The sequence below is a fragment of the Phyllostomus hastatus genome, unplaced genomic scaffold (genome assembly GCF_019186645.2).
Source record: "Phyllostomus hastatus isolate PE091 unplaced genomic scaffold, TTU_PhHast_1.1 phas_contig_159, whole genome shotgun sequence".
Taxonomy (NCBI): domain Eukaryota; kingdom Metazoa; phylum Chordata; class Mammalia; order Chiroptera; family Phyllostomidae; genus Phyllostomus; species Phyllostomus hastatus.
Genome location: NW_025333640.1, coordinates 30,502,162 through 30,515,102, shown reverse-complemented (window position 1 = coordinate 30,515,102; position 12,941 = coordinate 30,502,162). Strand labels below are relative to the sequence as shown.

Here is a 12,941-nt window from a genome sequence, read left to right as displayed (position 1 = left end):
AGAGAGAGAGAGAGAGAGAGAGAGAGAGAGAGAGAGTGTGTGTGTGTGTGTGTGTGTGTCTGGAATGAGAAGCAATGGTTAATCAATTGAGTCACTAGGCTTCAAAAGAGGCTGACGTTAAAATACTCAAATTCCAGCTGCCCAAGGCAGTTCCACTTTCTCCCAGCTTCCTCGGTGACATTCCCGCGAACACGCCGTGCGAACAAACTGCGGTGCACTACATCACAAACTTCAGTTACTCCTAAAATTCCTTCCGACCTAATGGACCAGCATTACGTAGGATCATTCCAGTCCCACCTCGGATCGTTCTGCCTTCCGAGCACAGGAAGAAACTCTGGAACAGAAACGCCCAGTCCCGAGGAGGGCACAGACATTCTCCTGCGGTTCTGTCACCCTCCCGCGACCACGGCGCTGGAGAGGGCGCTGCGTCTACCTCTCCACAGAGACTCCCAGATAACGAGGAGAGCGAGTCTGATCGCCCAACACGCGAGGACTGCTCTCTGCTCGCCGGATTAAAATTTAAACCGCGCCGCCGAAGTCAAGGTTCAAGAACACACGGAGGGAGGGACACGCTCCCTCCGGTTTTACAACGAACTGCCCCCTCATTCATTTCGGCGAGCGCTCCCAACTTCAAGGCTGCGTGTTCTGCAGCCAACCCAGCTCCTCGAGAAAGAGCCCAGGATGCTGGCTCACGGGAAACATTAGAAACCGGGCAACCTGGGTCACTCTTGGCGGCGTGGCGTGTGTTCTCCGTGCTTTGCTGGGATACAACGCCCAGCCCGAGCACCCGAGGGGCTCGCCGCCCTGCGCGCGGAGCTGCGGGGACAGGCGGCGCCAGCCCCGCCGAGCCCTCCGCGAGCGGCCCGCGCGCCCCGCCACAACAGCCCGGAGCTCGGTCCCCGAGGGCCGGCCCGGCGGAGGGAGGCTCCAGAAGGCCGTCGCTGGACGCGTGTGGCGGAGCCCGTTTCTGTTGTGTTTAAAAACAGACTCCTAACAGAGCCAAGCCTCCCTGCCCGCGGGGAGTAGGGGAAAGTGGCCGCAGGGGGCCGGCGCGGAGCGCGAGAATAAAAGAACGACCAAGTACAACCTGCCGAGCGAGCCAGCGAGCCAGCGAGCGGCCCGGGGAAGGGGAGGTGGGAGGCGGCGGTCGGGCCCGCGGGGAAGGGAGCTGCTCCCCAGCCCCACACGCCACCCCGAGCGGCCGCAGCCTCCCAGGTCCCGCCCCGAGCTGACCGCCCTGCCCCGGCGCCGGCCGCTGCCTCCCGCCCTACCGGACCCTCCCAGGACGCGCTTCCTCCGGAGCCGGACCCCCGCCCTGGCCTCCCCGCGGGAGAAGGCGGGTCAGCTCAGTCCGCTTCTCGGCAGAGGTGACTCGCGCGGAGATGTAAACACAGCGAGCCCAGCTGCGCGCGGCCCATCCCCCCCGCCGGGGTCCGTAACCTCTTCCCCCCGCCCGGCCCCGCGCCCCGCACTGCCCGCGGGCCGGCGCGCAGCGCGCCTTCCCCTTTCTCCGGGTCCCGCTCCCCGACCGTTGCCCGAGGGCGCCAGCCCCCTGCCCCCGCGCCCGGCCGGTGTCACGGCCACAGCCTCCGGAAAACCCCTTCGCAAACCGCGGCGCAAACAACACAGGCGCGGGGAGGGGACGCGGAGGGAGGCGGCGGCACTCGGGACGGCGAGGCTCCCTCGCCGCGCCCTCCGCGCTCCCTCCCACGGCCCCGGCAGCCCGCGCTCTTACCTGCTCTCTCCGCGTCGCCCGGGAAGACGGCGGCGTCGCTCTCCCTCCCGGCAGGGCCGCGGACTCGCCGCCGCCGCCGCGGCCGCCGCTGGCCGGGCGTCCGGAGGGAGCCGGGGCCTCCCGGCAGCCCGAGCCGCTCCGCTGGGAGAGGTGGAGACAAAACAGCGCGCGCCGCCCCGCGCAGCGCCCCCCGCCCGCGCCGCCCCACAGACCCCCAACCGCCGAGGCGACGGCCGCGACACAGAGCCCGGCGCGGGGAGCAATGGTGGCCCCCGCCCTCGGCCCGCTCCCCTCCCTCCAGCCCCCGGTCGGCTCCTCCCCCTCGGCCTCCAGCCGCCGCCGCCAGGACACTTGAGTCCGCCTCCCCCACCCCGCCCGCCCCGCGCGCTCCTCCCCTCCCCGCGCGGCGCGGGGGGGCGGCCCCGCCAGTCGCCGCAGCTCCTGTCAACGCGGGGCCGGCTATTTATACCCCGCGGGGCCCGCCGCCCTCGGCGCCCGGCAGCCCGCCCAAACCTGCCTCCGCGGCTCGCGAGTCCTGCCCGCCCCCGATCCCCCAACTTCTCCCAAAGCCGCCCGCTCAGGTGATGACTCTCCCCACTTGTCTCGCGCCCTGCTTGGGACTCCCCCATTCTGCCTCCCCGCCCGGCGCAGGGGCTCCGACGCGCCGGCGGCCCGGGCGCGTGGGGGCGACGGGGCCGCGCGTGCACCTGCAGCGCCCGCCCTCGCCTCCCGGCCGGCGGGGTCCGCACGCGCGCAGCCCGGCCACTCTCGGAGCGCCCCCGCGGGCCGGGCCGGCGCCCCTTCCCCGCCTCTAGGCTCCCGCCCTTCTCCTGCAGCGCGGCCCGGCACTCGGGCAGTCTGACAGTCAGTCACTGGGGGCCGGGGCTGGAGGACTCCTAGCCCGCGTCCCTCCCGTCTCCACTTCTCCGCCAGCCTAAGTGAAAGCTGGGGGCGCGGGCGGGTAGCGGCACGCCGCCCGCTCGGCGGCGCCCCGGACCCCGCCCCGGCCGCTGACGCTCGTGGCGCACCGCCCAGCCCGGCGCGCGCCCCGCGACACCGCCCGCTCCTCCTCCCCGCCCCGGCCTCGTACACCGGCGGACCCCGCCCCGTTCCCAGAAATTACCACCCGCCCAACGGCCGGGCCGCGCGGCGGTTGGTGCCCGCGTTTGCTGACGGGCGGGCGGCTGGGCTCAGCGCGCAGCCTCGGAGCGAGGCGGACGGCCCCTTGGCGCGGCTCCCGGAGCTGCGGGCGCCCGCACGGAGCCATTGTCGCTCCGCGCTCGGCCGGCGACCGAGAAGTAACTCCGGGGCAAGTATTGTTGGAGCGAGAATGCGGGAGTGGGTTCGTGCGGGAGTGTTTTGGACCGAGCGCCCACAATCGGAAAACGAGGAGCCAGCAGCAGCTGCACGTTTTTGGTTTCCCCACTTCCACACAAAGGGGAACCTCGCGGCGAGGCGCTCTCACCCGCCTTCAAGTGCACAAAGCCAGTGACACGGTGCCCCGGGTTGTCCTGCGTTTGAAGCGCCTCATTAATGATCTTTCTTATGCGCAGTAATGCATGCAAACGCCTCTGTCTACACCCCCCCGCCCCGAACACACACACACTCTTCTGCCGCCGCCTTCCCTGGTACAGTGTTTGTTTCTTTAACAAAGAGCAGTGACTGCCCCGTGCGCGTGGGGACTGATTCTACTCCCCTCGGGCCCCTGCAGCCCGCGCTCGGGTGGGCCTAGCGCGGTCTTCCCCAGTTTCACTTATGGGCACCCTTGGCTGCTCCACAACCGGTCATGAGCGGAGGAGAAACCCTGCGGAATGTAAGTGGTAGCTCTCGAACGTAACGTGGGAACCGTGGAAATAACCCTAGGATGGGGCTCAAATGTCAGAGAACCACAGGAGGCCCCACCGATGTAAGTCCCCGAAGAACCTGAGAATTTAATGGTCTTCTCTTTCCTTTTTAAAGCTATTAATGCCTCTTTATTTATTGGGGGAGGGGGGAGTCTTCCTTTCCTATCTTAAAAAGCAACTCTGGGGACTTAATTAAGAGACTTACTTTTAAAGGGGAAACTTGGATAGCAAATCGGGTTAGTCAAAAAGATCCTCTTAACTCTAATGCAGTTTTATTGATTCCTGAGTTCTAAAACATGACAAGTCTTTGCCGCCCTTTTGGGCTAAAGAATTTATAGATTTGTAACTTTCAAGCCGTTAGTGCACAGTAAACAAGATACTACAAGCCCAGCACCTTTTCTAGGGCAGCATTGCTAATCCCCTATTTCCTGTCAAATAACCTGTCACTGGTAGGAATCAGTGTCCACTTAGATACTTGAAGGAATTAGTGGTCAACGCTTCTGCATCTCCATGACAAAAACATGGGGTATTCAGGAGCACGCAGGGACAAAGCCCGATTCCTGGAGTGAGGAGCAGATCCCACCGTAAGCAGAAATGCATTGCCCCTCCAGCCAAGGGCAAGGAAGCTGGAAGGTTCCAGGTGGATGGCTGTGGTAGGTCACATGACTCCTCCCAGTTCTGCGCTGGTCCCGGCATGCGCGCCCTTTGAAATGGGGCTTTGTAGTCCCTCTCATGAGAACGTTTCTCCACTCCACCGATGTGCACTTAGACCATTCCACATGCTTCTGGCCAAAGGAACTTGCACAGAAGTGACCGTGTGACCGTTCTGAGCCTGACCTTAAGAGGTTGTGCACGTTTGTGCCCGTGTCTCTCTACACCTGCCTTTCGCAGTGGGAAGGGCATGCTCAGGTGTCCCGGTGCTCCAAGAAAAATGAGAAGCATGGGGCAGGTTTAGAACCATCCCCCAGCGTGGACCCAGTGACCTACAGGCAAAAAGAAAAAGGATTGTTTTTTTTTTAAGTATATAACTTCTTTTTTTATTTAAATATTTTATTTATTTATTTTTTAGAGAGGGAAGGGAGGGAGATAGAGAGAGAGAGAGAGAAACATCAATGTGCAGTTGCTGGGGGTTATGGCCTGCAACCCAGGAATGTACCCTGGCTGGGAATCGAACCTGGGACACTTTGGTTCCCAGCCCGCGCTCAATCCACTGAGCTACACCAGCCCGAAGAAAAAGAATTGTTTTAAGCACTGTGTTTTGGGTGTGGTTTGCTCCCCAGAACTAATGCTGCCATCGTTGATTGATACACTAGGAGACAGAGCACTCTGCTGTCTTGGGATTGGCCTTGAAGTTGCCAAACTTAATATCTCCGAGGCAGCTCTTTGATAGCAAGTCTTGGGAGGACACATCCCTTGTGGAAGCTGGCCAAGGGAGAAACCCCAGCAGGTTTGCAGCGTGGCATTCTAAGGAGCTCAGGTTCACGGGGAGAGGGCAGGTGTGGCCAGCAGTCCTAGAAACAGGTTCATAGAATAGGAGGTGTCTTGTGTTGTAACCAGATTGCTTCTACTTCTGGGTGTTTTTTTTATATATATTGCAGTTTATTTTTAATTATACAGTGGTTCATAAATATACTCTCACCATCAATTTTCAAATAATACAAAATAGACTTTTTTAAAAGCCAAGTCTACTTTCCTCCTCCACTTTTCTTTCCACTCCTTCTCTCCACGCACATGCGTCATACCATACCTCTGCTCTTCCACAGGTAACCGGGAATGGTAGGTGAGCACCTAAGCCTCCAAACTATCCTGTACATTTGCATGCATATACGTGCATCTATAGGGATTAAATATAAATGAGATTATATAACCTGTAGTAGGCAGAAGGCTTCCGTGCTTCTTTTCTCTGTTTGTTTCCCCTTCGTTTTCTGTAATTACCCAAGACGGCCTTTTTAAAATTTCAGCCTGTCTTCAATAGTATGGTCTAACCAAGGGAAGAAGCTTTCTTGCTTTTGTATCATATTTCTATATGCTTCCTGGGAAGAGGACCCGTTAGGGCCCAGTTTAGGGATGGAAGTGATAATCAACAGGAGGAACACAGGAGACTAAATTCTTTGAGCAGTAGCTGATAGTTTGCTCCCCCAAACCAGAAATGCTCTTTCTTGGGCTAATCCTTGGAAGCTCTCAGAGTGAACAGTCCAAGAGAGCAAGGGGAAACTGCACTCCTTCTTCGGACCTAGCCTCTGGAGTCACAGCCATCACTGTGCCAGAGTCCATCGGTCATACGAATCAGTCCCAACTCAGTGAGAGGTTACACTGCACAAGGACATAAATACCAGGAGACGAAGAACCACGGAAACCGTAAGACGGGGAACCTTGTTAGGAACTGGCCACCACATGGGCAACCGAAGTAATGAATTTTGACTGACTGACACAATCTTTGAATGTGTTGGCTTCCTCGTTACAGGGGGGCAAACCCCCAGGTTACTAACAACCGTGTAGACTTTGCAAGAATACCCAGAACAATCTCTTCTTTTGCCTCTCCTTAAAGAATTAGTGGTTCCAGGCAACTGTCCAGTTAGATCCTGGTGCTAACTGACTTATTTGTGAGCCGTTTATCTGTCCCTCCCACTACCCCTTTCTGGGCTTCTATAAAGATGATCACTTTAGTCCGCCATCCTGGGGACTAAAACCTAGTCCCCAAACTCGCTCTTGGTTTTAGGTACAGAATTGCCTTTTATGAATCAGAACCTTTTAAACATCGTCTATTAAACAAGTTATGACAAACCTGCCTTAGAGTATGGCCAAAACCAAAGTAATTTGGGGGGACATGTTAAGTTTCCAGAATCCAGTAAGACATTTCTCAAGTATGGTATTTGTACCATCAAATGTAATCAGGTGAAATAAGCAGAAAATATACAGTTTTAAATATAGAAGAAAAATTGAATTCTCATGAGTTGCATGTGTAATGTTACTGTATAACATCTCTAGTAAAATAAGTATGTCATTTTATAACTTTAGTTGTTGATATATTTTAAAGCAATCTTCTTTTTAAAGTAGTACTCTAGTTGGAAGCATTTTATTAATTCTATCTGCAAATAAATTAAACACCATTTTATTGCCTTACTAAAATATTTGAAGTGCTTAAGATGGATTAAACTTTATTTTAGTTAGAATTTGTAATATTTTCAATGTCAAAACCAATTTTTAGAAGCAGATTCTGTCTCCTTATCTTTTTTTAAAGATTTATATATTCTTTTAGAGAGTGGTGGAAGGGAGAGAGAAAGAGGGAGAGAAACATCAATTGGTTGCCACTTGCACACCCCTAACCAGGGGCCAGGCCTGCAACCCAGGCATGTGCCCTCACTGGGAATCGAACCGGCGACCTTTCAGTTCACAGGCCAGTGCTCATTCCAAATGAACCACACCAGCCAGGGCTCCTTTATTATAAAATTAAAAGTCCAAATGAAGTGTACATGAAGGCATTTTATTAGTGATTTAAAAGCATATTAACTCCTTAAAGTTTCTGAATAAACCTGTTTATTAATAAAATTTAGAATAAATGCTATAGTAGTTCATTAAAATGCAAAGATAAGTATCTTTCATGGGAAAAGATCTGAAACAAATTTCCATATTTGTGAGGGAACTAGTTTTCCAGGCCATTTAGCTCTGTTTTTGCCATGCTACTAAGAATCTTTAAAATTTATTTCCTGGGTCACCTTAAAGATTAGAAAAACAAACCAAAGTCTTGTTTTCCTCATTATTTATTTGCTTTCTTCTCTGGAAGTTTTTCCTATTGGTGAGCTCATCAGAGTGGGTGGCTTTATTTGAGTTACAGTAAATAATAACAGCTAGAAAAACAATAATAGTGACCACTATCAGTGTACTACTAGATACCTTCTGTTCGCTAATCTTATGAGTTCCGTATAATTATCTCCATCTCACAGTTCACATCTCACAGTTCACATGCCTTCTGTTCACTAATCTTATGAGTTCCGTATAATTACCTCCGTCTCACAGTTCACACTGAAGGTAAGAGACATTAAGCCACTTGTTCAAAGTTCACAGTAGACAGTGGAATTCAAGGCTGAATCCTTCTTCAAACCCTGTGCTCTGAGCCGCTTCTAAAATGCAGCCTTGTTGTAACTGTTCTTGCCCAAACATCAGGGATAAAAAGTATTGCTTTCTGCATCAGCCTTGACACCAGCCTCACATCCCAGTCCCCCCAAGGTGGTAGACACAGTGGCCACCTTGCACCCCTACTCACCTCTGTTTGGCATCCCTGTTCTGCCTTGCAGAGCCGCAGCCAGCCGAGTGCTTCGGGCCATCTTCGCTGCCTCCCTCTTTCCAGGCCCTCCCTTCTCCACTGGCTGCCGGCACGTTCCCTCCCAGGAGCCTGTGGCTCCTGTGTCCCCTTCTTCCTGTCTGCCACACTGGGTCTGAGTAGACTTTCCATATCTGCTGACGACGGACTGCTAGGCAAAAAGAGAGAAATTTAAGGCCAGGATAAGAAGCCAGCCAATAGAGAGGAGAAAAAGGTCACAAGAAAGACCTTATTAAAACATGAATACCAGCCCTGGCCGGTGTGGCTCAGTGGATTGAGTGCTGAACTGCAAACCAGGGGGTGGCTGGTTCGATTCCCAGTCAGGGAACATGCCTGGGTTGTGGGCCAGATCCCCAGGGCGGGTGGTGTAAGAAGCAACCAAACATTGATGTTTCTCTCCTTCTCTTTCTCCCTCCTTTCCCCTCTCTCTAAAAATACATAAAGTCTTTTTTTTTTTTAAAGTGAATACCAGAGAGAAAAGAATGGAATAAGAGGGAAGAAGAGTTGAATATTTAAAATACTGTGGATCTACATGAAAGACTGTTAACTTCTCTAATGTAAAAGAGAGAGGGAAATAAAAATAGTTCCGTGGTTAGAATTAATATTCAAGAGTCCTTGAATAAGTGTAATAACTGATAATTGTACATTTGTGTGGTCAGAGCCCTAAGTACCAACAACATGCTTTTGAAAGTTAGCATCACCTTCACCAGTACTCACCGAATGTGCACTTTCTTTTTGTCTTTTCTTTTAATCCTCGTCATAACCCAATCAGAAAAGAGTTAATATTATCGTTGCTGACCCCAGACTCTGTGCTCTTCCTCCTCCAGACAGGCTGCTCAGCTTCCTCCTCCGAACTTCCTCCTCCTCATCGTCCTCTCCAGCTTCTCTCTGTCTTGTGCTCTCCTCCTTATGAATGGGCCATACCTCTGACATGGGACCTGCGGTGGGTGAAGGAGCCCAGACTCCTCAGCAAACCTGAGAGCGCCTTATATTCTACTGGCCCAGGATGTCAGAGGCCCACTTACAACGTCTGTGTTTTTGTTTGGTTACGTGAGTGGAGGAAGGAAATGAATAGTTAACGAGGATTAATTCGGTTACCACCCAGGGAGACCGAGTAGAGAGAAGGTCCTTTTGTGATCAGTGCAAACCAAGCTTCCACAAATAGAAGAGGCGTAGTTGGTTGGAGTACCCTGCCTCCGACTTTTAGTTTCCTAGAGCTATCAGGGGGAACAGTATATATTTACTCTAACCTCATGGTCCCACAGTCGAGGACACTGAAGCCCCCAAAAACCTAAGTGACTTACTTTTGTTAATACAGCTAAGCAGAGTTGGAATTTGAATCCAAAAATTATTTTTACAAGCTCCCTTCTTGAGGTCACCGAGATAAGAGCTGGAGAAGAGGAAGGTCTTTGAAGTTTGGATGCCCTTGAGCGGGAGTGGAAGGAGTTTAGCAACAACAAACACCCTTTAATTGACTAGATAGGCCTCCAGCAAGAGAGGGAGAGCCTGAGCGAGGTGCTGGAGGGCAGGAGGCCAGCCTTGGAGCTGCAGAGACAGGCTTGGATCTAGGGAGGCCAGGGGAGTGCGAGGAAAATCGGGGAGCTTAGGCAAATCATAGGAAAGAGATAAAATTGGTTAGGCAATGTCCTAAATAAATATGCATATTCCTATCTAGTTTCATATCAATAATTCTTTATTTTTTAAAGATTCTATCCATTTATTTTTTAAGGATTTTATTTATTTACTTTTAGAGAGGGAAGGGAGGGAGATAGAGAGAGAGAAACATCAATGTGCGGTTGCTGGGGGTCATGGCCTGCAACCCAGGCATGTGCCCTGACTGGGAATCGAACCTGCGACACTTTGGTTCGCAGCCCATGCTCAATCCACTGAGCTATGCCAGCCAGGGCTATCCATTTATTTTTAGAGAGAGAAGAGGGAGGAGTAAGATAGGGAGAGAAACATTAATGTAGGAGAGAAACATCCATGGGTTGCCTCTCACCGGTCCCCAGCGGCGGACCCGGCCAGAAACCCAGGCATGTGCCCAGTCAGGACCCTTCGGGCTGCAGGACATCACCCAACCCACTGAGTCGCACCAGTCAGGGCGATACTTCTTTATTCTTTCAAAAGAGGGTTCCCCTATTATATAAGTGTCAGGTCCTGTGAGCGTTTGGAATGGATTGGACCCAGAAGGCTACCAGGAACTTCTTTCTTGCTCTCTGTTGCCTGCTCCTCCCCGGGGCTGAGCCACAGCGGAAGAGCTTTCCCTGCCCTTGGTTTGCATATGGCTCCCCCACAACTAGCAACACATAGGTACAAGGGTCCGGAGGCAGCAAGAGGCTGCAGGCCCTGGCCGGGTGGCTGTGTCGGTTAGAGCATCCCCCAGCCCCCCAGTGCACCAAAGGGATGCACGAGGGGTGCATCCCTTAGAAAGTGCACGAGGGTTCGATCCCTCGTCAGGGCACATAGAAAAAGCCAACCAATGAATGCGTGAGTAAGTAGAACAACAAATCAATGTTTCTTTCTCTCTGACAATGAATTAAACAATTTTTTTTAAAGATTTTATTTATTTATTTTTAGAGAGACGGTAAGGAGGGAGAAAGAGAGGGAGAGAAACATCAATGTGTGGTTGCGTCTTGCGTGCCCCCTACTGGGGACCTGGCCTGCAACCCAGGCATGTGCTCTGACTGGGAACTGAACCAGTGATTGTTTAGTTCGCAGGCCGGCATTCAATCCACTAAACCACACCAGCCATGGCTCTAAAAAATATTTTGAAACAATTAAAAAGAGCCTGTAGATGGTGTGTGTTGGTCCCAATTCCAAATTCCTGAGAGAACTACTATGATAGACCCAGTTTCGACAAGCTGCACCTTGTGAGAAATAAATCACAAAAATGATAGATTTTTAAAAGCTGCTCACTACCTCAAAATGTTATAAAACCCAGCAAAAGAAAATATGATATACTTTTTTTAATTAATCAACTGTCTCACGTACTTGTAAAAAAGTTTTCATTGGCTACATACTATCACATTATTTCTTAATGTGATGATTTTGCAATATTATTTTCTATGGAGAGAATAGAATAATTAAAATTTTCTTCCAGCTTAGAAAATTAAAATTTTATTTTTTATATAATATTTTCTTACACTCTTTTGTATTTCTTTTTTTTTAAAGATTTTATTTATTTTATTTTTTTTAGAGAGGGAAGGGAGGGAGAAAGAGAGAGAGAAACTTCAATGTGCGGTTGCTGGGGGCCATGGCATGCAATCCAGGCATGTGCCCTGACTAGGAATCAAACCTGTGACACTGTGGTTCGCAGCCCGTGCTCAATCCACTGAGCTACGCCAGCCAGGGTAAAATTTTCTCACTGTTGATAATTTAGATTAGCTGCTGTCAGCCTCACATCCTGTTATTGGCAATGCCGACCTTTCCAGGCTTACTTCCCACCACTTCTCCAGATGGAGTCTCCGCACCAGCCATGACTGGCTCCTCACTGGGCTTTCCCGCCCACGTGTCCCTCCCTGCTCGGGGACCTCCTCCTACATATGATGCCCTCACTCTGGCTGTCAGGGCAAGGTAGGCTTCAGGGTCTATCTCCAATGGCCTCCCCTCCACGAAGCTTCTCCTGACTTCCCAAAGAACCTCCCATCCCCGACACAGTGATTTCTGCCCTCTTTCGCCTCATCACAGCTTTTGGCTCTCACTTGGCCAATGATGCTATATTTTGCCCTTAGGTGGTAATCATCGCATGCAGCAGCTTCACATCTCACCTAGGGGCTAGGCTCCAAAGTCAGTGAATGAGTTAAAAAAAAAAAAAGGTATACTCCAAAAAATTCCTGCAAAATTCTTAAGAAGGCACCAATTTAGAGAGCAACTTACGGCTCCCCTGGATAAACTGCACTGCGCTCCAGCGTGAAAAGACGTCGCTGTCACGCCCCAGAGGAAGTGAAGGGGCCAATAGTGTAGACTGACAGAATCTTCGAAGCTGCAACCCCCTCGAGCGTCCTGGGAACTGAGCAGGGCAGTTCCCCTCCCATGATGCATTCCCTCCACAGCCCGTGCCCCCTGAGCAGAGTGGGCGAGCGGCCTCACCCATCCCAATGCTCCTGCTGGTCTCTCAGTGCGTCCGGTTGAGTTCACGTCAATTAGACGCACAGATAATGGGATTTTGTAGCAGAGAAAGGACATTGGAAAGTGGTCAAGATACAGACTCGAGCCTTAGATGAGGTGTGTTTGATTCCCGGCTCCGTCACTCACTAGATGAGTAACCTCAGCCAAGCTGTTTAATCACTTATTTTCTCTACACCTCAGTTTATGTCTGCAGAAAGGAATGCGAATGAGGCCTAATTAATAAGCTTGTCGTAAGGATTAATATCGTTCATCTGTAAAATAATATTACCTACCTTCTGGGCTTGCAGTGAAATGAAATGATCAAATTTATATAAAGCACTTAGAATAGTGTTCTGGCACATGTTAGTAGTACTCAGTACATATTAGCTAATAGTCTCGCTGTCTCGCTGTCTTCATATGCTTGTAAAGGATTAAATGAGAGGCACTTAGAGCAGTGCCTATAAAATAGAGCAAGTACTCTCTGAGGGTTGGCTATTATTATTTCACTGTTGTGCCCACCCCATTGCAAGCTTCTTGGGGACAGGGACGGGGACACACAACTTTGTATTCTTGCAGTGCCTGAAATAGAGCTGGTACATATGGGTCACTCAAAAATTAAGTGTAAAATCAGATGTTTCTCCCCCAACATTGATTTGAATTTTTACAAGTTCATAAAGCTCAGTGAAAGAAATGTATATTCACGGATACCTGAATCCCTCTCCAACCCTCTGAAGCTGTCTTTACCTTCTTCTGCAAAATTCCTCATTGCAAGAACTCCCCCAGGTGGCCCTGAGTAACTTCCTGAATAAAGTTATTCAGGTACCAGGGTTGAACTGTAAATTATTTGGGGATAAATGTTGACTTTGGTTGGCTTCCCTGAGTTTTACTAGGGACATTTTCATTATGGAAACTAGTCTTGAAAACTAGTAATTCA

General features: G+C 51.3%; 1 protein-coding gene across 5 annotated transcripts in view; it reads right to left on the bottom strand.

Annotated features, from left to right (window-relative positions):
• The window catches only part of ELF2 (E74 like ETS transcription factor 2), an 84,923-nt gene extending 82,914 nt beyond the window's left edge, over positions 1-2,009 (bottom strand). The window contains exon 1 of one of the 5 annotated variants that reach the window (XR_006784821.1): positions 1,736-2,009. The gene's annotated coding sequence lies outside the window, so the exon portion shown is untranslated. Of the gene's footprint in view, positions 1-297; positions 316-1,087; positions 1,106-1,735 lie in introns of those variants that run through there. The other 4 variants (XM_045831460.1, XM_045831457.1, XM_045831459.1 and 1 more) reach the window with 4 other exon arrangements.
• Positions 2,010-12,941: the final 10,932 nt, after the last annotated feature.